The sequence below is a fragment of the Bubalus bubalis genome, chromosome 6 (genome assembly GCF_019923935.1).
Source record: "Bubalus bubalis isolate 160015118507 breed Murrah chromosome 6, NDDB_SH_1, whole genome shotgun sequence".
NCBI classification, from domain to species: Eukaryota; Metazoa; Chordata; class Mammalia; order Artiodactyla; family Bovidae; genus Bubalus; species Bubalus bubalis.
This window is the reverse complement of record NC_059162.1, coordinates 91532013-91559108: the sequence shown is the minus strand read 5'-3', so window position 1 is coordinate 91559108 and position 27096 is coordinate 91532013. Positions and strand designations below refer to the sequence as shown.

The 27096-nt window shown below is 50.4% G+C and overlaps 1 protein-coding gene and 1 long non-coding RNA gene across 4 annotated transcripts in view; one reads left to right on the top strand and one right to left on the bottom strand.

The window, feature by feature from the left end:
* Positions 1-27096, bottom strand: part of SSBP3 (single stranded DNA binding protein 3) — a 165856-nt gene that overhangs the window by 120441 nt on the left and 18319 nt on the right. The window lies entirely within an intron of this gene.
* Positions 367-3899, top strand: LOC123334120. The gene is made up of 3 exons (XR_006551906.2): positions 367-678; positions 2866-2991; positions 3532-3899. It is a non-coding gene; the product is annotated as an uncharacterized LOC123334120 (long non-coding RNA).

Genomic DNA, 27096 nt, shown 5'->3' with positions numbered 1-27096 from the left:
GTCACTGGAGGTGAAGCAAAGACTGTAGAGGAAATGAGCCAAAGGAACTCTAGAGGTTATCAAGTGATAAAATGAAAAAGCGACTCTAGAGGTTATCAACTGATAAAATGCTGATGGGAGAAAAACACAAAGGAGATCATTCAAGTCCCTCATATTTTAAAGTAGCTTTTCCTTTAAAAAAAAAAAAAAAAGGTACAGAACTCCTAAGGGGATATGGAATGTTCTGCCTGCCTCTCACCAACCTGCAGGAGGGCTTTTTATAAACAGAAGGTTTCCCGATATCCTTGGTCAAACTCCACCCACCCTCCTTCCTGGCTGCAGAGGTCACTGTGTTCTTGTGGCAAAAGCTGCAGGTGGTGACGGACATGCTGGAGAAATAAGAAAAGCTCTATTATGTAAAAACTCCAATGTTTACGGCATTTCTGTGGAGCAGAGAATCAGATCAGAAAACAAGTTTGGGGAGTGGACCCTGCGTAAGAAACGTCGCGGGTCAGCATTCATCATCTTAGAAGGACGAGCTGCCCTCTAGTCCTCTCATCCCAGCCCGGCCTGCTGACACGGGGCGGCAGACCACAGCAGGCACTCACCACCTACCCTGGGGAAATGTTCAGATCACAAATCAGTGATCACCACGCGGGCAAAGCAGGACGTCCAGCCACTACCAGGTTTCCGAGAGAAGTAAGTATGTCATCATAAATGCCAACTCCTTCAGAGTTTTGTTCGCTTGCTGAGTTCTCAGGAACCAGAACAGGGCCCAGCACACAACCTGTGTCCTGTACTTGAAGAGGCAATCCCAGTGCCTCTTCTTCTCTTGAGAAATCAATTATATAACTTCTTCTCTCCAGCTGATTCACCCATCTCCTTGCATTCAGCTCAAAATATTACACTAAAATTACTTTGCCTTCCCCGAGCCCATGGTGGGATAAAGGGTTTATCCTTTAGAAACTTAGGGAGAAAAGTTGTGGGAGTATGAGACCCTCAGTCTTGAGCTCCACAAGAGTAGGAAATTTTGCCTTTTGTTTACTGTTTTATCCTCAAGGATGTGGCACAACACTGGCGCTCGGTATGCTCAACAAGTCTCCAAAAGAATCAACAGATACATCCACTGTATGATCCTGGCAACTCACTTTCTCTCCAGGCCATCTCTTCTCAACCATAAAAGCACTGGAGGGGTTTGGGGATCCCCAGCCGGGTGTAATGTGCTTGGAAGCCTGTGATCCAGGTGAGCTAGCCTAGGGACGGCTTGGATCCGAGAAAGCCTGCCTGGGTCCCCCCAGGTGTTTCCACAAGGGAGGAAGCTAGGAGGCAGTGTGGTGCCACAGAAAAGGCACAGGCTTTTCAGCACAGGCATTTCAAGTCCCAGCTCAGTCTGGGATGCAGGATCTTAGGGATGCCAATGAACTTCCCTGAGCCTCAACTTCCACCTCTGTGAAACAAGAGCCACACCTACCTATCTCTACAGAGGCTCAGCCTGGATTACAAGATGATAATGTTCATAAAAGCACTTTGAAAGGCTTAAGGTTAGCAGAGAGCCAGGCTCTACAAACCCTCCTGAAAAGAGGCGCCCATGTCACGTCCAGCTCTAAACTTTACAATTACTTCTACCCTCAATTGGAGAAGCCAATTGGGGTCAAAGGATGATCAGAAACAGTCCACAAAACAACATTACTGAAAGACTGGTGATCTGTAACTTGACCTGCCCTAACAACGAAGACATACATTCTACGTAACAGTTCATCTCAAGCTTTCTGCTCCCTTCTCAGAAGACTGGAAAGAAGTTTAAAGCAGAGAAGAGGAAATATTTGGAAAACTGAACACCCCTAAAAAGAAGACAAGAGACCTTCTGAAGCTGCAAGTCAACCCACACTGGTGGCCGACAAGGCATAAGCAGAGACTGGTGGCTGCCCCTGGTAGAGCTGGGCCCTCCCCGGAGGCACGGCATTTAGGAAGAGCCTCTGGGATAGCTAGTCCCAGCAGGGCCTCAGAGAGGAGATACAGAACCTATTCTCACGGAGCAGGGGCCGCCCCACCCTCCTCCTCATGGCCCAGCAGCCAGCAAAACAAGCCAGGCCCTAATCAGTGGTATATATCAACACAGCATCTATGAGCAACAGAAGTGACAGCCAAAATCAAGATAAGTGACCCTTCTGGACACACCGGATGCCTTCAGGCCCCCCACGCCGCAGTGATGCTGCCGGGCAATGTGCGTTATCGTTAAAAGGCGAAAGGCCTCATTTTTAACTCTCCCTGAGTGGGAGGTGTTACCATCTTCCCCCACCCCGTGGCTTCAGTCCTCCCTTTCACACTTGAAAGAGGGTGCAACCAGAAGTTCTCCTGGATAGAGACTTAGGGAAATGGGGGAAATACCTTAAAGAGTTCACAAAAGCAAGGGGTTCAAGGCCTGGCAAAGGTTTCCTGGGTGGCTTAAAGCAAACTTTAGAATTTCACATCTTTTCATTCACAGGTGGGCATCTTATTTAATCATCCACATGCAGGTCTTCACCTCCATGGTAAGGACAAGCAGAGGAGACCACAAATACACACAGCCACAAAAACACCCTAGCGAGGAAAAAACCTCCCACTGTCGCTCATCACTCATTCCCTCACTCTGCACCAGGAAGCCCCTGGAGCACACTGAGGGTTTGCTGCCAGCACTGCACAGACTGAACAATCCCAGCACCAAGTAGGTGCTCGATGAAGAGCCCAGGGAGTGCAGACTCAACTACATCAACAGTCCTCACATCCCCAAAACAATCTGGCAAAGAGTGGGGGTCACCAGGGGTTGCTCTGTGCAAAGAGTGACTTAGCTAATGAGTGGTAGAGGGGCATCTGGGCTCAGACTTACCGCCCCCTCTCCGATCACAGTGGCAGTCCACTGGTGAGTGAGGACGCAACAAGTGGATGCTCCACCCCACCCCTGCTCCTCCAGGAGGCCCCTGCCCAGGCAAAGGGTTCCCGAGACCCGGGGAAGAAGTTATTCCATCAGGAATGGTATGTTTCCTACCCCATAAGCTCCTGGTCTTGAAAGCTTCAGAAAACAACAGGGCCTCAAATCTAATTTTTCATAGACCAGGTAGTTGGTTTTATTTATTTAAGTTCTAGTTTATCTTCTTAAGCTGTCCAAACATTTGTCAGAGCATCTCAGCCACAAGCTAGGCTGCCCCCAGGGTTAGTTCTGCTTTTAGTGGTGAATTTTTTTTCCTTCATTCTCTCCCCTAGATAACAGCAAAGCCTGCATTTACAAGCAGTGCACTTCCCAGGGGTCTTAATCTTATTGGATGGGGTTGGTGCGATGGAGGGAATTATCTCAAAGTGGGTTTGCAGAGCATACTATTGTTCTCCTTAGACTGCTTATTTACATGGGTTGGAAAGAGGAACTTGGCATAACCCTCCCAGCCTCCACCTTCAGGATCACCACTCTCTGGAGGGCATTCCTGGGAAGGGAGGCACCAGGCCTTAAGAAGCCCCCAAAAGCACAGCACCCCTGAATGCCCAGATACTGTTTGCTGAGTCACAATTCTGTTTTCACAGGGTGAATGATAAAGACACCTGACTTATCACAATGAGATTTTCAATCCCGAACTGCAAACCTCTGAACTGTCTGCTGCCTTGTTTTACCAATCTGGGAAATGGGGATAAGTGTTCCTTCTCCCCAGCACAAAGGAGGACACACAGAGCCTTCAGCAATAATGTAAATAATGCGTCTTCACCTGGAAGAAAAGTATTTAGCACAACTCAAGAAAATGCGAGGAAATTCTGCTACCAAATCTGCCATGTGATATTACATTGGACAGTTACAAAGAAGAGGGATAACCCTTATTCAGACGACTTTACCCCCACTAGCCAGTCTTCTCTGGCTCTCCGAGAAACAGCCTCTTAAAAAACCAAGAAGTTTTGTGTCAGGGGGTGAGAGAAGCACAATACAATTGTCCAGGAAACTACCTTGTATACCAAGAATTTTTTTTAATGTCAATAAAACCACTACACTGACAAGAGCAAAAAGCAAAGTTTGATTTTTTTTCTCCCACTGGAAAGGTATATCACAGGAAAAGGCAGATTATTTTTTGGTAGAGTTCCCTTAATCAGACTTAACCCGGGATTTACCAAATCTTACAGTTTTTCAGGAAATGGTGATTTGCACAGAGGCAGGCACACCTCTCTTTACAGGTGTCTGGATGGGCAACCTCCCCAGCTACCAGAGGTGGAACACAGGGGACGGACCAGGGTCCTGGCAAGGTAAGCCCTCGGGAAGGCTCGGCAGTTGGTCCTTAATTCAAATACTTCTTTCCTTCAGACTAGCCTGGTGTGTGAGAAGAGAATGTGTTAGAGCTGTGGAAGGCAAGTTAAGATCCATAAGCCAAACCTGGCCCCCCACCTATATCTGTAAATAAAGTTTTACTGGAACACAGCCACAACCCATTCACTTCTGCAGTGACTGTGCCTACTTTTGTGCTACAACGCTGAGCTGAGGAGTGGTGCCAGAGACCATACAACCTACAAAGCCAACAATATCTACTATCTGGCCGTTTATAGAAACAGTTTGCTGAACCCTACTCCATTATAAAGGATGTGATAACAGACAGGCTTCCAAGCATGAAGACAGCTAATCCAGCATCCCCACTTTATAGATGGGGAAACTGAGGCCTGGAGAGAGGGAGGTACTTGCCAGGGTCCAACGGCTGGAAAGACTGAGGTCCCCCCTGTCCTTCAACCAGACTCCACCAAACACAAAGTAAGGGATGAGGCTTCTCACAACGCAACACCAGCAGCAGGGGAAAATATAAATAGAAAATCAAACCTTACAAACAAATATTAATGCCTGAGCCAAGCTTAACATCAGAAATGTGAAAAATGGGGAGGGGCAGAGGACAACATGGGATGCACTAAGCAAATTAATATCCAAAAGGACAGACTATTCTAAGACTTTTAGAAATACCCCGTCTACACATCCAAAGCACACGTGCTAATTACAGATCCTGTCCAGGCACCCCTCCTCTCTGCAGAGTGAACTCGGCAGTGCCAAACCCCAACAGTTTTGTTTTTTTTTAACCAGTTGTCTGCAATTTCAGTTTTTTCTGGTTCTCACACAACTCAGCCCTGGAGGAGACCGTGTTAGTGAGGTTTGTGCTCAATTTTAACACCCTAGTAATTAAGACCTCTCTCAAAAGGAGAGCCCAGCATTTCCCCCCTGAACAGCTGTGGAAAAATCAGGCAAAGAGGAAAAGGGTCCGCCTGGGTCCCCTCCAGCTCACAGAAGGGGCAGGAGGGAGGAGGGGCCCAGAGGGAGGGTCAGAATCCATATCCTCCATCCGTTTCCAGACCTTTCTTCGAATCCGCACCCAGAAAACACTGGACAACCTGGACAGCACAAGTAGATGGAGCAACATTGCAAAGTTAAAATTAATTAGCTGGCATGTCAACAGAGGCTCCATTGTGCCGCACAGTGAGGCAATCAAAGGGCATCGCACACACATGTCGAGAGGCACCTGGCAGCCAGGGTACAAGAGGTGAGGACACGCTCTGTCGTGTCAGCGACATGGTGCCCTAAGTGAATGCAGGCATGCTTTTGTACATGTGTGTGTATGCGTGCGCACGCACAATGGTGAGTGGAGGTCTGGAGGTCTGGAGTGAGGTCTGGAGTTAAGATTTTCTTAAATTACTTTCAAAAAACTAATAACCAAAATGCCGATCATAACTACTCTATCTGAGAACTTAGAGTGAAAACAACAGCTAAGGAACTGCACAGCCCAAAGCTTGCCTACGAGCTCCCCAAGTGGCCTGGGGGAGGAAGCCAGGCATCGGGAGCGGCCACTCTCATGGAGGATGCCAGGGAGGCCAGGCGCCCTCCACACAAGTGCCAGAGCTAGGGTGGGATGAGGCCCAGTGATCAATCACAGGTATTAGGGACTCTGGTATTAGGCTCCCTGATCTGCCTGCGATCACCCCATCCAACCACATCATGAACCACCACCCCCCATTCGCCTGCACACCCTGCTGTTTCCCAGATCTGCCAACAGCTGTCTCCCACCCCAGCCATGTTCCCACTGTTCCTGCACTGCTCCAGCCAGGGTCTAGGAGCATGGAACGCCAGTGCTCAAATCCTGGCTCAGACATATACTGTTGTGTAACCTTGGGCAGGTTACTTAACCTCTCTCTGCCTCAGTTTTCTCATCTATAAAATTAATTCTAACTCTGACCTCATAGTTATGGTATAGGTTTAGGTGAGTTAGTTTACGTAGAGAACTTAGAACACTGCATGGAACAAAGCAAGAGTTAAATAACACTGCTAATGCCCCCACCCCACTTCTTGAAGGGTACTTCCTCCAAAAAGGCCTTCTCTAAATCCCTCTGTGGGCTAACTGTTCTTTCCTGGAGCCTGGAGCTCCAACTGTCGCTAACATCTTTCTGATGGCATGTATAGCTTATTTACAGCTAATTTCGTATTCATGGATATTTATATAGTTGTTGTCCACACAACTCTGAGTTAGAGTACTAACTATATCCATTCTCATATCCTGCAACATGGAGCACAAACTCAGGTAACTTTCTGGAACCTTCTCATTCATACCTTACACTGGACTGCTACATGGTTTTCTTATAATCCTGCCAACAATGCTGCGATACTCCGGGCTGTTATCCTAAGTACACAGATGAAACTCATGCTTCATCTCCCAGGATGGGTGAGTTAACCCAAGTTACAGTTAGTTAGTAGGCTACTATTCAATTCAGGTTTGCTGAAATTAAAGAAATCGAGCAGGTAAATAATGGGGCCTCCAGTCAGAACTGAATGGTTTTTAGGGCTCCATCAAGACAGATATTAATGCATGCAAATACACAGAAAAAGGTCTAGAAGGAGGCCCTCCAACTGGTTAAACCTGATTACCAGAAGGAAGAGGACAGCAAGGGGCAAGAGAGTAGGGGGTTCTCTTTACTTCTTATTTCATAGACCTCTATAATTTAGCAATAATTAACACAAGAAGTACTTGGATATTACTTATGTAATTAAAAATAACAAGAGTCATGTTAAACTCACCTCCCACAAAAGACCTTGAAACCACTCACATTAAACTCTAAGAAAACTTGAGAGGTGTTCAGTTTTTCCAGACAGAAAGCAGGTAAGAACCAGCTTTGGGGAATTTCCTAGAGGCCTGGTGTTGAGGACTCCGAACTTTCACTGCTGAGGGCCCAGGTTCGACCCCTGGTCAGGGAATTAGGGAGCTAGGATCCCGTAAGCCACGCAGTGTACCCCCCACTCCAAAAAAATTTAAAAAAAGAACCAGAAACTTGGATTCAGACAAACTTGGCTTCCAGTCCCAACACCATGGCTCCCCTTACAGTGAGGGCTTCCCAGGTGGCACGAGTGGTAAGGAACCTGCCTGGCAATGCAGGCGACGTAGGAGACATGGGTTCAATCCCTGGGTCAGGAAGCTCTCCTGGAGGACGGCACAGAAGCCCACTCCAGTATTCTTGCCTGGAGAATCCCCATGGACAGAGGAGCCTGGCTGGCTACAGTCCATGGGGTCGCAAAGAGTCAAACACAACTGAAGTGACTCAGCGCACACACGTGCCTTACGGCGGAGAAACCTTGTTCAGGTTTCTAAACCTCTCGGAGCTTTGATCCCTTGTGGCGAAGGGAGCCTGATTCAATTCACCCTGAGGTTCCCACAAGGCTCCACTTGAAGTCCTCCTGATCAGGTGCTGGGCACACAGGAGTATGGCTGCCTCCTCCTGACTGTGAAGCCTTAATCCCAATCTACCCTAATCTACATCCATGAGGCACTCCCTCTCCAAAATGATCTACCTGGGCAAAAGAAAGAGGAAAAAACAAAAGAATGCTACCAAACACTTCTGCCTATAAAGCCCCACCCCTGAGACTCCCCTTCTGAGAACACCAGTCATCATTGAGGAGTCAGGCAAGAGCCAGGCAATAAAAGTGGCGACAGAAACCTTGTGGACAAGGTCCCCGATGCCCCATTGTCTCTGTAGTCCAATCTGTGCCTCTCACGCAAGGTTTCTGGGATGTAAAAAGCATCCAGATAAATGCGTCTCCACTACCAAGCTCTTACACAAGGAAAAGCATCTAAATCGATTAACATGGGGAAGGTCCCCACAGAGCCCTCCCCTGGAGACGAACATCAGGAGGGTGAGAGCACAAAGAACAAGGAGCCCTCCAGGGCCAGACAGGCCAGAGAGGTGGCACAGCCAAGGACACAAGGCCAGTTCTGACTTCTCAAGGGCCTAAGGCGCTTTGACAGTCAGCCCCTTCCAAAGGCACTCGTGAGTAGCTCTGCCAGGGACAAAGTTGGGAAGCAGCACCCAGCTTGTGAAGCAATGTGCTGGCAGTTCTGACAGCCTTTTGTTTTTAGAGTGTTGTGTATACCATACGCCCCAAGCATTCCACATCTAAGAATATCATCAAGTACACGTGCACAAACATTTTGCCACGAAGATGTTCATCACAGTTTGCCTGGTGGCTCAGTGGTAAAGGATCTGCCTGCAATGCAAGAGACGTGGGTTCAATCCCTGGGTCGGGATGATACTCTGGAAAAAGAAATAGCAACCCACTCCAGTATTCTTGCCTGAGAGATCCCATAAGCAGAGGAGCCCGGTAGGCTAAAGGCCATGGGATCACAGAGTCGGACACAACTTTTAGCAACTGAACAATAACAACAACATGCTCATCAGAGTTTGTTTACAGTATGAGAAAACTGGAAAGAATCTTAATGCTCCACAGCGAGGGACTGATAAATTGTCACATCCAAGAAGCAGAATACTTTGTGATCACTGAAAAAGATGGATACTATCTAATGACACGGAAGGGCAGAGGCTTACAGGAGCCCGTTACGCAACAAAACAGATGCTTAGTGAAGAAAGACAGACGGCTCCAAAGGATGGAGACACAGCCCAGGAAACGGTGAGTGCCACCTGGACCCACAGCTGTCCGTATCTCAAAAAAACTGGGGACCAACAGACAACCCAGTCATCTCCTAGCCTGTACTTTTGATTAAAGTTTTAGGATTCCTCAACCAGATGAGGTCCCGTGGTCAAATAAACGTCAGACATGCTGCATTTCACACTGTTTATCCACCTCATATATGTTATCCCACTTCTAAGATCTGCAATGCATCTTAATGCACTGGAAACTCTTGAGAAGTCCTACTCTAGAGAAACTGCTGAACCCTGCATTTCCCACAAGGATCCAGCAGATCCTTTACTGAAACATGTCCAAACATCTCACTGAAGAGCTGGTGAAGCCTGATCGCTTGACAGCACCCAGGATGTGGCTGGGGGACCTGGGGACCCCCGTGCCTCTAACTTCCTGAAGAATCTTCAGCCAAGTCATCTCCTTATCCTGGGCACAACCTCTCCATCCGGGAGTTGGACTAAACCAGAGAGTGACCATGGGGGCCACAGGAGGAGGCCTAACGGTCGGAAGCTTAGCAGGTGTGACCTTGGGCATCCCACACCCCTTAAACTGGTAGATGGCTCTGTCTTTCTGTTACACTATTTGGCCTTCCACCTAAGACTTCATTTAAAGAAAGGGATCTCCTGCTAAAAAGGGGGGAAAAAAAAAAAGTAAGTTAAAAAAAACCCACTGAAGTCTATGTCCTGTAAGGTCCCTCTAACCATTACAGCTGACTTTCTTTAAATCTGTATTTCATGTGGGAAAAAGTCCTCTCAAACGGAGGGGCCGAGTAGAGTCAGGAAAAGGCGAGGGTTTGAGCTGAACTTACTGAAAAAAAGGCTCTGCGGGTTTAGGGTTGGGGATGAACCAGGGAGCCTGCCTGTGGGCAGGAAGGCGGGGGGCAGGGGTGACGCTGCTAGGGGAGATGAGACGGACTGTGCAACTAAGTGGACGGATGAAAAGGCATCTTGAAAACCAAGGTCAAGAACATCCACGTGGTGGCTGACAGCAAGAAATCGGCTGATGTTTGAAGAGTTACGCGATCAAAACAAGAGAGCCCCTCGTTAGGTGACTGCGGCGCTCGGATTCTGTGGCTCAGCGTGGAAGAAGGGCTGAGCAGGACAGGCTCTGCGGTCCCCTGCGCTCACCGTCCAGCTCTATGAGGGCAGCTGCAGAATCCAAGGTTCAGCTTGAACGAGGACTTCCAACTCAACCTTCAGCTCAAACCTGGTACATGAGGACGCTCAGGATGGGATTAGAACTCAGACTCGCCCAGCAGTCTGAGTACCTGACCGTGTCATTTTGACCAAGACAGGATTTCCAAGGATGGTGCCTGCAATGCCATGCCAGCCACACACACACACACCCCCCCCAACTTCCTCATCCCTCCACCGCTCAGCATCCCCACATCCTAGGAGGGTCGTGCATGGTGCAAAAGGTCATCCTGGGGACCTCCGAAGAGAAATCAACATGTGGAGTGGAATTCACAGCATCTGGAAGAGAAGGCTGCTCGCGCGTCTTCCAACGAGGCGGGTTCAATCACATTTCGGCAGTTGGCTGGTCCCCGCCGTCCATCCCCTTCTGGCTGGCCAGTAGGCACTCCGATTCAAGCGGCTCTTCTTCAGGCAGACACCACACACCCGATGAGATGTGCCAGGGCCCTCCTGGAAGCTGGCGCTTGGCTCCGTCAGACAGGTACAGGGCTTCCAACTGGAATACAGTGACGCCATGGCTCCAACTTTCACTTACCTGGAAATCCAAAGAGCCAGGAAACTCACACAACATCACTGGCCGACTTCCAGTCTGAAGTGCGACACCAATAACAAGGAACTCATCTCACATGCCAATGTCGTTTGACTGACAATGACTAAAATGCTGTATCGAAAAGAAACTCTGAACCTGGGTCAGGAGGAAAGAGTTACCATGACCTACTTGTAATGCCTGACATGAGTGGGGAGCACCCACATGTATGCCAAGCATCTGCCGTCTGTCCCAGACACCAGGACTAGCCTTCAAGTTGGATTCTGACTCTTAGCTTCATAAGGTACTGGACATGGGACTCTGGAAAGTCACAAAAGCCACCTACCTGCTTTTCATGAACAACCGGGGATGATAAGCCTGGGCCTTCGCCCCTGCAGGACTGCTGGAGGGTGCCAATGGGCTCATGTACAGGAAGCTGTTCTTTAACGTGTCCAGCGAGGGGGATTATTATATTTAAGGGATTACAGTTCCTCTCCACAAGAGTGGCCCTAAGGCACTACACGATCCTGAAGAGGCTTCTAAATCAACAAAGAATTAGCACGAGCGTGGTGGCTGCAAGTGGGGCCAGCCCTCCAGGAGACGAGCCTCCAATCTCAACTGGGGACATGCTCAGGGCCTGGCTCTCTGCTCCCACGCCCCAGGGGACAGAGCGCCGCTGGGATCCCTGTGTCCTCGCTGATTATTCCCAGTGGTGCTTGGCACAGGGCCATGGGCACATACGGCCCAGAGACCGAAACACTCAAGGCCACAGGGCCCAGTTTACCAATTGAGGGAGCCAACCACCTCCTCTCAGCAGGGCTGAGAGGGAGAACAGCAGTGATGTGTCTGCCAGAAGACTACCCCTGCAGGGGTGCCCCAGGGAGCGGGGTTGGGTAGCAGGCGACCCCAAAGCTATGGACATTTCTCCCACTGTGTTGTTGTTATAACCGCACTGGGTCGAGCTGCGGGTAACACTGCTTTCTCTGGGCTGGAGCTGTTGTGTTCTTGGAAGACAGAGTAGCCCAGGGTCTGGACTAGGTTTAGGGCATGCTCACGCACCCAGGGTACATGCCCTGCTGGTGGAGCAGAGATGCTATCACGAGCTGAAGTGTCCAAGTGAGAGAAAGTGTGTGTGCACACCATGTGCCGCGAGCATGCTGCACCTTACACAATGGGTGTGCTTTAGAAGGATGTCTCTGAGAAAGCCTTGGGTTTGTTGGGTTTTTTTTTTTTTTTTGGCCATACCACAGGGCATATGGAATCTTAGTCCTCGACCAGGGATCGAACCTGCACCGCTTACCCTGGAAGCATGGAGTCTTAACCACTGGACCACTAGGGAAATCCCAAGAAGGCCTGTTTTGCCAGAGCCTTCCCATGACGTAGCACAGGGTCAGGGGTGCAACATACCCAATTCAGAATCTCAGTGTCTCGTCAAGCACTGTGACTTTGGAGGCATTATTCACCCACCAAGCCGTTTTCTATAAAGTGCGGCTAAAATCACCCCCACTGGACTGATGAGAGGACCATCAGTAATAATTACTAATATCAAGAGATAAGACAGCATCATGAAAACGACTACTGTGTACAGGAGCTATGCGCCTCCCAGTGCTGTGCTGGGCACTCTGCCCACATTCTATCTAATCCAGCTCAAGTCCCACGGACTCTTGAACAAGGACAGTTGGCAGGGGCTGTGGAGGGGGCTGCCTTAAGACTGAATATCGTCTACCCAACAACCACGGCCTGGTCAAGGAACTGGGGTAGACACTCTCTGAATACACCCACAGTGCACACTCTGCCCAAAGACCTCATCTTATTTCATGGACATGGGTTATTCTCATTTTACAGATGAAGAAACTCAGGTGGGCAGGGGGACTCCTCAACCTGCCCAACTAGTGGGCCGTCCCATTAGTTAACAAGCATCTATCTGCCAACAACTAGTCCTGGGTCCCATCGGGCAAGGCAGCGGCTCAAGCAGCCGCCAGTGTGTGTGGTCTCCAAAGTCTGGGTCTCAGAGGCTGAACACTCGTCTTCCACGCTGTGTGAGCCTGGAAAAGTTTTCTAACTTCCCTATGGCCCAGTTTTGGAACTACAAAATGGGATCATACCCACTTCCCAGGGTTGGTTATGGGAATTAAAGCACTCCAGGGCCCGGCACAGACTAAGAGCCCAAGAAAGGTCAATTGTCATCAACATCCACTGTCCACATCTTCCAGCATGAAACTCTGCATCTGCCTGGGATGCCCTCCGTCCACTTTCTCTCTCTTGTCTTCTTTGAGGCTCCGCTGCCACACCCCCTTTCCAGGAAGCCCTCCCAGCCCCTGACGCAGCAGGCAACACCCCTTTCCGGATGTCAGACTCTGCCTGTGTCCTCCTCCCAGCACTGACTGTGACCTGCCCACTCGATCGTCAATTGATCTGTCCGCCCTTCTGGACGACAACCAATGTGATCCTCACCCAGCTCTGCCTCCCCTGGGTGCCAAGCCTCTGGCAGGACCGAGGATGACACTCAATAAACAGTAACCAACCCACCGCAGCGTTCCAATTCTTCTTACAACAGCAACCCCTTACTGAGGGCTCAGGGGTGTCAGGCTAAGCACCGCTCCCCTGCACTGCCAGTGGACACCAGGGCCTTGACCCCTGTTTTATAGATGAGTAAACTGAGGTTCAGCAGGGCTAAGCAATTAGCAGAAGGCCACAGGGCTGGAGAACAGCTGGGCCGGGACAGGAGCTAAGGCTACCTGAACCAAGCAGACCTTAACGTTAGCCTAGTCTGTCTCTACGCGGTCTTTGCTTCTCTTCAAATTTCCTTTGTGTGTATAAGGTGGAGGGAGGAGGGGTAGGAAGGCATCTTTTTGCACAAAGTGAGGCATCCCTGCATAGAATTTCCCCAGTACTGGGAACAATTCGTAGCAAGATCTGGGCCTGTGCACCGGATGACTCTGAGGGGCCCCGGCCCTCCTCCGAGTGTCACCGGCACTAACCCCCGACACTGACACCCAAATGCCACCTGACTGACCGACAGCCTGGCTTCCACCTTCTTCCCTCTTCCCCTCAAGGGCCCCCAGAACCAATATGGCAACGGCCTAGGGAGCAAGATGAGACCTACCAGCCCACTTTTAAGGGCTGGAGGGAAATTTTTAACAGCCTCTGGGGCCCCTTTCCATCAATCAAGGCAGCCTCTTCCCTGCCTGGGCCTCAGTTTCCACTTCTATAAAAAGCAGATGCTACTCTCCCTGACTCTGGTTACAGAGCTGGGGGGTTACAGGAATCCAGTCAATCAGGCCTCTGGGGTGGTCTGGATGGTTTAGACGGGCCGGCAAGTGTTTGGGGTTTTTGTTTTCAGCAAGTGTTTTTAAAAAAACAAGAGGGACTTCCCTGGTGGTCCACTGGCTAAGTCCCTGTGCTCCCAATGCAGGAGACCTGGGTTTGATCTCTGGTCAGAGAATTATATCCCACATGCCACAGCTAAGACCTGGTGCAGCAAAAAAAAAAAAAAAAAAACCACAGCAGACCCTCCTCCACCAGCCTACTTATACCCAGAGGCTGCACATCTAGGTATCTAAGCTGAGTACCATGGGCTGAGCCTGTTCCAGGGAAGACCGCTGGAGCTGGAGACAGGGAAAGCGGCTCCTCTGTCCACGGGATTCTTCAGGCAGGAATACTGGAGTGGGCTGCCATTTCCTTCTCCAACTGGAGCTGGAGTGACCACTAATTATTTTCATCTCCACTAGAGATGTCATCTCTACTAGACCGTAAGCCTGCGTGTGAACGTTGCTCAGTTGCGTCCAACTCTTACAACCCCACGAACTGTAGCCTGCCAGGCTCCTCTGTCCATGGAATTCTCCAGGCAAGAATACTGGAGTGGGTAGCCATTCCCTTCTCCAGGGGATCTTCCCGACTCAGGGATCAAACTCAGGTCTCCTGTATTGCAAGCATATTCTCTACTGTCTGAGCCACCAGGGAAGCCCAACTATAAGCGTCCTCAACAGGAAAGACAGGCTACTACTGATGCCTCCCCTAAGAGCACTCAGGAAGTTTCCAAGAAAAGCTGCCTGAAGGGCTCAAAAAGGCAATGGGCACGGGGCTGTGAGCCCACCTTTGGGGGGGTGCCAGGCCATCCGAGCAGCCTTCTGGAAGCAGCTAAGAGGCAGGGGAACAGGAATGTGTGCAGGCGTCCAGTGGTGTCTGGAGTCCGAGGCCAGAGTAGCCAGGTGGCTGGCACGCCTGAGCTCTCACTCCTATGGCTACTCACCAGGAACCATGGGCTCCAAGACGATGGTCCCTCTGGGCAAACACCCTGGGAAAGCTGCCTCATCCCACTGACCTTTGTTATTAATCCCCTCGGCAAGCCACAAAGGGCAGAGTCATCGATCCTTCCAGGCACCTCTGGTCGGGTCCCTCCCACCCCCCAGTTCTTGAACTGTCCAAGCCTTTCCGGGATTGTTGTTGTTTAGTCACTAAATCCTGTCCAACTCTTTGCGACCCCATGGATTATAGCCCACCAGGCTCCTCTGTCCATGGAATTCTCCCTGCAAGAATACTGGAGTAAGTAGCCATTGTCTTCTCCAGGGAATCTTCCCAACCCAGGGATCGAATCCACATGTCCTACACTGCAGGCAGATTCTTTACCGCTGAACCACTAGGGAAGCCCTTATCCATGCCCAATACCTAACATTTTCCAAAGTAAGATCTGGTCACCAAGCACCCTTACCCATCGTGTGATGGATGCCCACATTTCACAGGGGAAGAATCCGTGGCTCAGAGAAACCAAGCAGTCAGTGAAGCTGTACCAAGTGAAGCAAGCTTCTGCATCCCTCTCCTCCATCCTCTAGCCTACCAGAACAACCCCACACTCCCCGCAGGGGACCTGCCAGGAATAGCAAGCACACAACTCCAGCCCCTCAGGAACCCAGAGGGATTTGCAGCTGATGGCTCAAATACTGACCCCGCCCAACCCAATTCAGAGTGCCAGGGAGCTAACTGGCCTCCAGGGCATGAACTTGCTTTAAAAACGTTTTCAGTCTTCATTTTGTGAAAGAACCGTAGCCTGATCTTAAATACAAAGATCAACCTTGGGTATGCAGGGTGGGGTGGGGGAGGGATCCCCCCCCCAGGGAGATGTCAATAGCAATTTGGTACCCTACCTCCTCAGCACAACCTAGGAGTCTAACGTCACAGATAACCTTGTTCTGTGGCAAAACAAACAGAGGGGCAGACGATGCTGACCAGGCCTGCCCCTTCAGGTCATTTCACATGGCCCAGGAGCCTTCTGACAGGTGGTTCTCCACTTGTTCAAGGCCTGCTCTGTCCCCAAGTTCCCCAATGATGGGCAGCACCCTCTGGGGAACTTCACTTGAGTCTCACGACAGCCTGACCAAGAACTGTTACCACCATTTTCCTGATGGGGAAACTGAGGCTCAGGCAGGGAGACAGGCCTCCTGGGGGGCACTCAATACACAGACATGCTAGACAGAAAAGCCCAGAAGTGGATGACAGACCTCTGGGTGGCATTTACTTTGGTTTGGGGTCACAGCACACGTACTCATTCATTTACTGGTTTAGCAAAGACACATGGTAGACCCACCAGGTATTACTGTTTAGGGTCTGCAAGAGTGAGTCTCAAGCCCATGCCAGAACACGGGCCTCGGCCTTCTCTCTGTGGGATTCCCAAAGGCTTGGTTGAAACTGTTATGGGACAGCCCAGCTACCAGTCGCTTCTGCTTTCCAGCAAGTGTCAAGCTGTGGGTCACAGGAAATAGGCCCCGGAAAACCAGCTTATGTGAGGGGACACCAGCCATGGTCTCCCTCCAGAAACCTCCAGTCTCTAGACGGAAAAGATGGTGAAGGCAAGAACTTGAGAGCTCAGGCAGAAACCGTTTTTTATTAAGTACCAGCTTTTAAAGAGTGACACACAGCCCTTCCTTTTGGACTTTATCTTGACTTGACAGACGGCTGCGGTGGCCCTGCCTGCAGTTGGGGACCAGGCGGTAAAAACCTCATCCACAGGGCACCAAGAGCAAGGCCACCCCTGGGCCATTAGAGGGGGCACAGGTGGTGCGGACCAGACTCAGGGCCCTGGCATGGGAAGGGGAAGAAAGGAGAAAGGAGGAGGGGTCAGGAAGGAGAGGGGGAGGAAAGAGCCTTTGTGCTAGCCTCCCATCCTCCACCACAATCCCCAAGGGCAACAATCAGTTATGCAAATAGTAACCCCTCCCCCAGCCTGAGCCTTCCACCGCTCCTAGGCCCTGCCCCCTCCCTCTGGGTCTCTAAACACACACAAGTTACACACACACACAGAGTAGGTTTGCCTCCACTGTGTGACTCACACACACACACACACACACACACACACACACACACACGGAGGGGGGGGCGGGGGTGGGGCAGTTCTCTGTTTTGTTTCTGCTGTGACTGACACACTCACACACGCACATGTGCGCATGCATGCGGCGGGGAGCTTTGAGGCCTTACCTATTCAGAAAAGAAACATGCCCCTGACCCCTGCCCTCTACTCACTCGGGTTAAGACCTTTAGTCTTTCGAAATTAATTTTACCTGGTTTTACCCCCGCCAACCTCTTTCTCCATCAGACTTTCTCACTTTGGGGCCAGGGACACCTAACTTGGGACAGAGTTCACAAGTGCAAGAAGGGATCCACCACTCAAAGCCTCACAAAGTAACTGAACACACCGCCCGTTTCCATTTTGTTTCGCTAATTCTCCCAAATGGACTACAGTCATCTGAAGAGGAAAAACTGGCTTCAAGGTGGCGCCCTCCACACGAGGTCAGTCTGGACCCCTGCAGCCAGGTGAGAACTTCCGGCCGAGCTGTTATCCCCCCTGCTCTCTTTTTCATGAGACACACTCTTCTGATTGTTTCAGTTTCAGATTATCGTCAGCGTCTAAATTGGGAATCCCAGCTCCCCCACCACCGGCACACCAGAGGTGGATATTCAAAGCAGGACTTATTGACAAACGGCGATGCAAATCTGTCCCGTAAACCTGTGCACATATGACACATACACCAAGGCCACTGTCCACCCCAGGAGCTTCCAGCCGAACCAAGAAGCAGGGGATGTGAGTGTCATCTGTCACCCGCAGCTCTGGGATGGCAAACAATGACCACGATGACAACAGACATCTGTGGGCACACACAGAACCCAGCACCTGCTACATCTCCAGTTAAGCTTTTGCCAGCTTTGAAATAAAGATCATTAAAAGACAAAACCTCAATGTTTTCTGAGTCCTATCTATAGACTGGTTACCCTTACCAGCCGGGTACAGGGGCCCTAAACCAAGGACTTTTAAAACATTCCGCTCTGGGAATGCCAGCGGATGGACCACAGCGACTACTGGGAGGGTTGGGGGGGTTTCACAGACCTCACCTCACCCCATTACTGTGTTCTCAACAGCTAAAACTGCAACCTCTTTCCTTTTCCTCTGGAAAGTTCCCCCAATCCCAAAGCGCACGAGGGTCTTGTCTTTCCCCACAAGGGCTGCCCCCAGGTGTCATCTGACAAGCCCTCAAAGTCACTCTACAAACCAGAATGGCCAGAGTGCTCCAACCAGTCCAACCTCCAACGCTGCATTTGCTGAGTGCTTGCTGTATACAGGGCACGGTCCTGCGTTCCTCACATACTTAACCCTGAGAAGCAACCCTTAGGCACTGTTATCCTCTGATTTTGACAGATGAAGACTCTGAGGCTCAGAGAAACATCAGGGTCATGCAGGGACACTCAGGAAGGGTGCCCTCCCCACTCTCTAGCATCAGAACCGGGGTCTGCTATCTGCTGCAGCATTTCTAGCAAGAGAAACTTAGGAGACAAATCTTACGTATTCAACTGTCTTAACGTTATCATGGGTCCCTGTGGCTTCGGATAACATTCTTAGAGACAGAATCATACGTAAGTTTGAAAAACCGTATCTCAAACAACTGAGATGGAGTACGGGTGACACGTGTACGAAAGGTGGGTCAGAAGATTAAAAGTGGCTCTGGCGACAGCATTTAGAACACTGATGCCAAAAACGCATGGGAAAACCTATAATAGCATTTTTTTGTGCATTTTGAATACAATATTTCAAAATTTACATGTTATCTTCTAAACGCAAGTAATTAAATTAGGAACTTAAACATTTTCAGTAGGGAAACCCACTCCAGCAATGATGAAGCCTCTCCAAACAACCACAGTTCTGCTCTGCCTCACAGACGCACACAGGCTCCTGTGACCCTCTCTGTGGGCCTCAGGTCCCTCTCTCTCTCCAGCGCCCTGGGCCACACACCCAGGAAGCCCTCAGGTTAGAACTCAGGCACTGGAGTTCCCATTTTCACCATGAAAAAACGGAATCAAGTCCATCCTTTCCCATACTCTTAACAAACTAAGTTAACAGACAGATTTTTTCAACTTTCAGTTTTTCTCCCCTGATCTTTGCTTAATCCCCCAGGTGACTGCTAACGCTTGCTTAAAGATGATTAAGACAATCTTAAAACAAAAGTAGGTGTTTCAGTACCCAGAAGTGTGGGTTTGGCTCTTTTAGAGTTTGGCACATCCTTATTTTTAGGGATAAGTTCTGCATACAGAACTCATGAGTAAGAAGACCCAGGACCACTTAGAGCAGGAGAAAGAGGGGCTTCACCAGAGAAAAGAGTCCCCCAGCTACATTTGCAGCCCCAGACCTCTGTAACTAGGGCAGCAGGTCCCCTCAATTAACACAGCTCCCTCTGAGGAGGCTGCCAACAGCGAGCACCTAACTTCAAAACTAACCAGCCACCACCTTTGGGGGCCGGGGCCCTGTCTGGCTCCTTTGAGTCCGTGTGCTGACAGCCAGGCCAGGACCTACCAGCTACTTTTGTTTCATGGGGAGCAGAGGAGACGGGGGGCCTCGGGCGGCTGGAGGCTCGAGTTAAGTTTCGCTGGTGAGTTTCGCTGGTGAGTGGCGGGGGACAAAGGAAGGAACCGTGGGGGGAGGGGAGGCCGCAGAGCTGGAGGGCTGGGACAAAGGGGACCAGAGACAAAGGGACAGGAAAAGGGAGCCCGCTTTCTCCTCTGAGGAAGGAACTCTCCACCGAGCCTAATATTTCACTCACACATTCCCAGGCAAGAAACGCAGGATCACCGGTTTTAGGAGGTGGTGGCTTCAGGTGTCACCCCGACTGTCTCTGCAGCGCTCTGGTTTTCCTCGGTCCCCTCTCCTTCCCCCACCCCACGCCTGTCCAGGACGCCTCCTCAGCCCACTTGTTCAAAGTCAGCGAGGCTGCCTTTGATCGGCTGCCTCTCTCCAGCCCTGATCTGCCACCCTGAAGAGAGACAAAGAATTATTTATTTGGAGAAAAGAAAAACCCTGCAAGTGTCAGCCAGTGACAGACATGACACCCTCTCTACAGGAGCGAGGCAGCAGGTGCAAGGTGCTGGGTTTTCTAGTCCTCGGGGGCTTTCGCCAGCAACACACTACCCCCTCCCTCCCCGGGTCCCCTCTGCACCCTCAGCCGCTCTCTAATATCCCACAGACCTGGTGGCCCTTTGGGGTTTTCCCCTTAAGACCACTGTCTATCTCAGCGGGAGGCTGTAATGATTAATCTACAGTGAAGTGGAGCATGCCAAACACTGGGATGAGGTCTGCTATAAAGATGGCAAAATCTGAAACGTGGGCAAGGTCAGACCCAAAAGACCCTCAATATCTGGCTCTCAGTCCCACAGTCAAGGGAACCTTTGGGTTGTCTTCATTGCAGCTCGTGATTTACTTCAATTTGGGTTTGATTTTGATTTTAGTAAGGGAGAGACAGGATGCCTTGCATTAAAAAGGCAAGCCAGCCGTCCCCATGGAGGCCAAACCAACCAAGGGGCAGTTTAAGGGTAAGGCCAGGAGGCTGTCTGTCTCCTGGGAAAGCAGGAGGGACAGCAGGAGAAGGCAGGAGCCACAGGAGTAGCCCTCCTGCATAGACCACAGCCCTCCTACGCAAAACCACCTCAGCTCCTTCCCTCTGGGGGCTGCCGCCCATGCCAGAGTCCTGCTTCTCTGGGCACCGCTCCATTCACCCAAAGGGCAGAAGACCTACAACGTGCCAAGCACGACACAGGGCACTATGGCCCCTGCACTCCCACAACAGCATCCCTCACAGCCCGTCAAGTCCTTCATGCCCACAGTTTTAAAATCTAGACTGTTACGAGCACCAACAGCGCGGCAGGCACTGGGGGCTCACACATACCCGGGCAGTGGGGACAAGGCGGGTTTGAGGAGTGGGGAGAGCCTGCACTCAAAAGAGGGAGAAGGGATCAGGGCCAATCGGCCAGAGAGAGGCTGGGAGAGCTGTTTCAGGCTCCTCCCTCCTGTGTGGGCTGGGCCGGGCTGGATGGCCAAGCTGGTGGTGGCCATGGCTCCCGCACCAGGTCAGGGGCAGACCCTCCCCCAGAGCACAGATGCTGCTGTTTCAGAGGGGCGTGGTCCTGTCTGTGGCCGGGACAGTGAAATCACACCTCCCCCCCACCTCTTCCCTTCATTATCAGGGCAGCTCCTCCTCATGGTTCCTCCTCACCTCACCCCACCCACCAGCCCTGGTCAGGCCCCAGCAACTGCCCCACCAAATAATGAAGACCAAGGATCAGGCCACAATGGGTTCTGGATCAGAACCAGCTTTTGTCCTCATGAAAAGAACTCCATGGTGACACATCTATGTTAAAAACATTTTTGAAAAGAATAGGGAGCAGGAAAAAAGCCATGTCTGGATGGGGCTTCCTGAGAAGCAGAGGGCCAGAGTGGCCCCCAGCCCGTGACCCTGGCCCACCCCCGGGGCAGGATATTCCAGGACAAACTCGCTGACTCACCGGAAAGGGTGGTGTTATGGCGGGCACCTGCGCCTCTCCGAGGTGGCCTGGGCCCGACTGCATGCCCAGCCCCCAAGGGGGGCCCCCAAGGAGGGGGATTGTGTTTCTGGTAAAGCCTAGGAAACTTAACTCAGGTTGGCTGAAAGCTTCCTTAAAATCAGCGTTCCCCTCACTCTTTTCTGTCCTTGTGGATCTGTGCTTCCAGTAACCAATTCTTAAAAATTTTTCACTAGAATAACAGCTGTACAAGGACTTTTTTGTTCCAACTCTTCTCTTGTCTCCAAGGTACAATCAAATCATCACTTTCTCCAAACTCTCAGTCATACCTTGACAGGGTGCGGGATGGCTCGGCTCCGTGAAGCCGCACACCAGACGCTGGGACCACAGATGTATCCTTTACCATCGCTTTACAGACAAAGGAGCAAACACTCCGTTATCTTCAAGTGACTAAGTCCAAAAATCACAGACCCAGCCAGCATGACGGCCAGAGGACTGAGGCGGAGGCAAGTGTGACCTAGCTATTTTCCGGTCAAGGGGAGCCAAGGAGAGCCTAGAATAATACATTCAGGTAACTTCTTGGAGGAAAAGCCCATCTGAACCTGTAGGATGTGCCTTCTGTTTAAATATGTGCGGTTAGCATCTTAAAACACACAAGCCCCCGATACAGGGAAAGAATGTCTGTAAGTTCTGTGAGGACAAAGCATTTGCCCATGTCCTTTTGTCAGGAGCCACACCTCAGGGGCATCAACTATTTGAAGAAGAAAAGACTAGACTGACTATCAGGGTGAAAAACAAGTATCTGCTCTGACTCCTCAGCGGATTCTGGAGTATTCTCCTGAGCTGATAGCATTAGGACAGCCTGACTAGAAAGTGGTGATTTAAAGGGAGTGAGCATTTCAAGTCCCAGGAAAACCCTGAATGGCCAGCTTGGAACCAAAGAAACCCCCCACCACTGCCGCCAGGTGTGGCCAGATCTTCCAGGAAGCACAGATAAGAGCCACTCACAATGAGAAGCCACGGCTGCTGCACAAAAATCCACAGCCCAGAGTCCTGAACCACCCCCCTGGAATCCTGTTTATCCTCCGCGGCTAAGCAAACACAAGTCTTCTCAGATAATGCAAAGGTCAACTGTAGATTTGTGTGAGCTGATAAAATCGCCACCAACTCTGAATTACAGGGGGTCACATCATAAAATATTCCTGCACGGATAAGCAGGGAGAGTTAGAGGAATCAGAACCAGCTGCTTCCCATCATCCTAGGTTAACATCCCCTGGGCTTCCCAGGTGGCTCAGCGGTGAAGAATTCCGTCTGCTGAGCAGGAGATGCGGGTTCAATCCCTGGCTCGGGAAGATCCCCTGGAGAAGGAAATGGCAACAGTCCTGTACTCTTGAATGGGAAATCCCATGGACACAGGAGCCTGGTGGGCTATAGTCCATGGGATCACAAAAGTCAGACACAACTTAGCAACTAAACAAGACTCCAGCTGAGTGACACTGCAGGACTCCCGACCTTGCACACCCACTTCTCAATCCCTGTCACAAAACAGAAAAACCTGGCAAGAGAAGAGTCACAGGGCACCCAGCCTAGAGGCCTCAGCAGTAGACGTAAGCTGGACTAATTGAGTACTGGACATTTTTGTACACATCTCTGAGGACACTTCAGGTCCGAGGCTCCATCAACATCAGAAACCTATTTCACAAAAGAAAGGCAAACACCAAAACCAGGGCTCAAAACAGGTAGCCACACGTGGACATGTCCTGAGGACACTGAGGCTTTAGGGAGCCGTTCACAGAGAACAGAGCCCTAGGAGGTGGGGGTCCTCGATCACTCTGTCCACAGATCTGAACTAGGTGTCAAGCCCCCAAGTTTATGGGCCCTATCCTATGGCCTCAAAGATGATTGTGAGACTTTTCTTATAATTAGATGACATCTAAAATTGAGACATGGGACTTTCCCGGTGGTCCAGTGGTTAAGACTCCTCACCTCCACTGCAGGAGTCATGGGTTTCATCCCTAGTCAAGGAACTAAGATCCCGAATGCCAGCCCAGTAGGCCAGGAAGAAAGGAGGAAGTCATCACAAGTGCACAAAGTTCTCGCTCATCCCTAGATGAGACTGAAGCACAGCCCAGCAATAGGCACTCCATTCTGGGAAAGGAATGACGGTCAGGGGCATGAAATAGACAAAAACAAGACACGAGCAATGATTAGGGATTCCCCATAGAGAGAGAGAACAAAGGGAGGTGCTCCAAGCAGGGAGAATGTCTGTGCAAAGGCCCTGAGGTACGAAGCCTGGCACTGCCTGGCAACATGTGGTATCTAAGTCTCAGGGTTCACACGCCACCCTAATGACAGAAATACACAGTCATAAACTTTATTTCCAAACATAAAAGCATTCCAAAACTTACTCAATTTTTTTCTTTCCCAACATACAAGGTCCACCATCTCTTCAGCCCTCCCTGCTGTCCACCTTTCCATTTCTGCAGTGGCTTCCTGGGAACAGGAACCTCTCATTACCGAACAGCTCATATGGACCTACAGATCAGGACAAACCTTAGCTCCTCACTGGCCAGTGGTCACGCCAGCTGCCCGTCCAAGTCTCCAGAGCAGACCTAGGCAGGGATAGGGATAGGGGTAGGGGCAGGCTGGGGGGTGGGGGTGGGGGCTTCCTAATCCAAAGAAAGAGCAAATCGGATCCACTCTGGACCGAGGCATAGGCCAGGAACGAAGTAGGAAGTCATCGCAAGTGCAGAAAGCCCTTGCTCATCCCTAGGTGAGACCAGAGCACAGCGCAGCAACAGGCACTCCGTTCCGGGAAGAGAACGATGGGAGCGATGATCAGGGGCAGGGAGAGGGGGTGAGAACTCGGCCCTGGCCCTGAACATGGTGTGTGCTGGGGACACAATGTGAAGTGAAAGTCACTCATTCATGTACAACTCTTTGCGACCCCATGGACTATACACTCCGTGGAATTCTCCACGCCAGAATACTGGAGTAAGTAGCCTTTCCCTTCTCCAGGGGATCTTCCCAACCCCAGGGATCGAACCCAGGACACAAAGACTTCTAACTTAAAAGCATTTGGAAGCTCTGTCCTCACCCCCAGTCCCCACCAAAAACAGACTTCAGGAAGAAAATTAATCAAGTTTTACAAGCTTCTCTATTTACCCAGAGCTACAAATCTATCACTGGGGAAGCTTTTAAAATAAACTCTCTTCCAGCACTGTTACTTCCTTTCTTCTGTTTGCCACCACACACACACACACACACACACACACACCACCTCTTTAACCTTGGCTGTGGATCCTGAGTTTGAAACTCTAAATTCAGAACACACACCAATCCACCACTTATAAATACTTCCTGCTTTTTATTCTCTTCTTCTCATTTACTCCTATGTCTAAATGTACCCAGTTCCCTAAGCAGGGATACCTGCTCAAGAACAGGTACCTAGCTACCTTTCAACCTCTCATTCCAGCATTCCAGAAATATTCAGTGGGCATCTTCTAGGGCGCTCTGCACCACTGCCTCAAAGCAGTCCTGCAAGTTGAGTGCAATCTGCATTTTACAATGAGGATCCTGAGGTTCAGAGGTGAAGCAATGGGCACAGGTTACACTGTGGTAACGGCTCTAGTGGGGGATTCAAACCCAGGTTACTTCACCCAATTCTCTGCACCCTGGTTCCCAGCATCCCTCCCCTAGAGCCAGACACAAAAAGCAAAATTGCTTCCTTTAAAAACAAAAAGAAAAGATGACTCATTTTAGATCACCAGCAGCTCTAATATTAAATGTTGAAAACTAGTGCTTGAAAAAGGCCATTTTAACTGGAGCTTCCAAAAAGGATCATAGAAAACCCAGCCAGCACAAAGTCGAACCTGTGCTTCAACACCAGTGATCCCACCCACGTGGTTCTGGAGGCACAGGGTCTGCGGCAGCCTTCCCCCATTCAGGGAGGATGCCCAAGGTGCTACATGGAACTGGCACACTAGTGATTGAGGTTAACCTCCCGCTGCCCCCATAACTTGGGGAAAGAGAAGCAAACAATGGGTGGTCTTCCTGAAGTGGCCCCTGGATCCTTCCTGTGGCTTGGGGTTCTCCAATTAAAACAACCCACATGCCTAGCCCCTTTTAGCACCTAAAGCAGACCACTTCATGAACTCCCAGGAGCTGGAGGGGGAGAGGGAGAGAGGAGGGGCTCTCTGCAGATGAGGGAGATCCAGGCTATCCATTGGGGTCTGTGGCTGGAAGCAGTTCAGATCTCACTTTCAGTTCTGAGGCTGCTTACAACCGATATCCAACCTCTGCAGGGGAGGCAATGACACAGCATCCCCCAGAGAAACAAACCGGGAAGGACTTGCTCTGTTTTCAAACTGGCCTACCCAACTGGTCCCAAACTCTCTGGCTGGCTTTCCATACCTCTAGACCCCCAATCGGGCCCTACTATTCTAATTCCACCTTCCTCCCCAGCAAGAAGCCCCTCTCCTCTCTGGCCTCAATCTGTCCCCAACCACTACCTAACAGAGTCCCCTTCCTGCCTGCCGGCATCTCTTCTCCTCGCAGTCCCCAGCCCATTCTCAGCTGGATCCTCTACATGTGGCACCTCCGGCCTTGGCTCTAAAGTAGAGGAGAAAGAACTTTCATTCCTCCTGTCTCCTCCCATTGGGTTGCTCAGTATATAAAAAAACACTTTATAAAAACTCTGACATTATTCACAAGTGCTGGTGTCTCTGCGGTCCCACCCTGCTGCAACCACACAGTCGTGTCCTCACCAGATCCTGCCTTCTATTGCATCTCACCTTGGTCAGAAAACCCCCTGGAGGTGAGAGACTGGGAGAGACCCTAGAAAGAACTTTAACTCAATGACTGAATTGCTTGAAATCCAACTTCTCATTTACAGCAAAAGCAAAGCTGCCAAACGCTGGGCCATCCTTCCTTCAAGACAGGAAAGGTTTCCAACCAACCCTTTCAACCAAAGCCAGTGTGGCCTCTTAACTAAAATCCCTCCACTCCACAGAAGGGCTTTCTCGGATTATTTTCCTTCAAAAAAACACAATTTACACATTGCATGTCTTTACTTTTCAAACCATTCAGAATTAGGAAAAGGGGGGGAAAAACACGTCTGTTTCTATTTGAAACTGTCAAAATTAGCATTCAGTAATTAAAAATCACACCCTTTCTCTTAATAACCTAACCAGCATGATACAATCAGGTTGTGCCAACTCTTTAATCTAATTGACTAATTACAGATTTTAATTTAGTCAGTTACTGAACAACTGTTGACAATTTGTTTTCATTAGGGACAGAACAGAATAAATATTTAGGCTTCCAGTCACAGAGACTCCTGTGATCAAGCTCTCCACCATGACCCCAACTTCAGAGCAAGCTCTGGCTCCAACAGCATCCTGAGGCTCAGGTACACACGCAGCTCTCAAGCCATTTCTCGGCTCCATCCTGTGCCTGCACAAACCCTCCCAGGAGTCGCCCCTCTTAAGGCAAAATCCTGAAGTGCGAGCAGTGGCCTCGATCCCGAAAGTACAGGCAATTCCCAAATTCACACACGTCACTCAAGAAGTGGCAAACACTTAAACGCTGTGAAGAAAAATAAATTCAATGCTACATGTCACTGGCTTTTAAGCAAC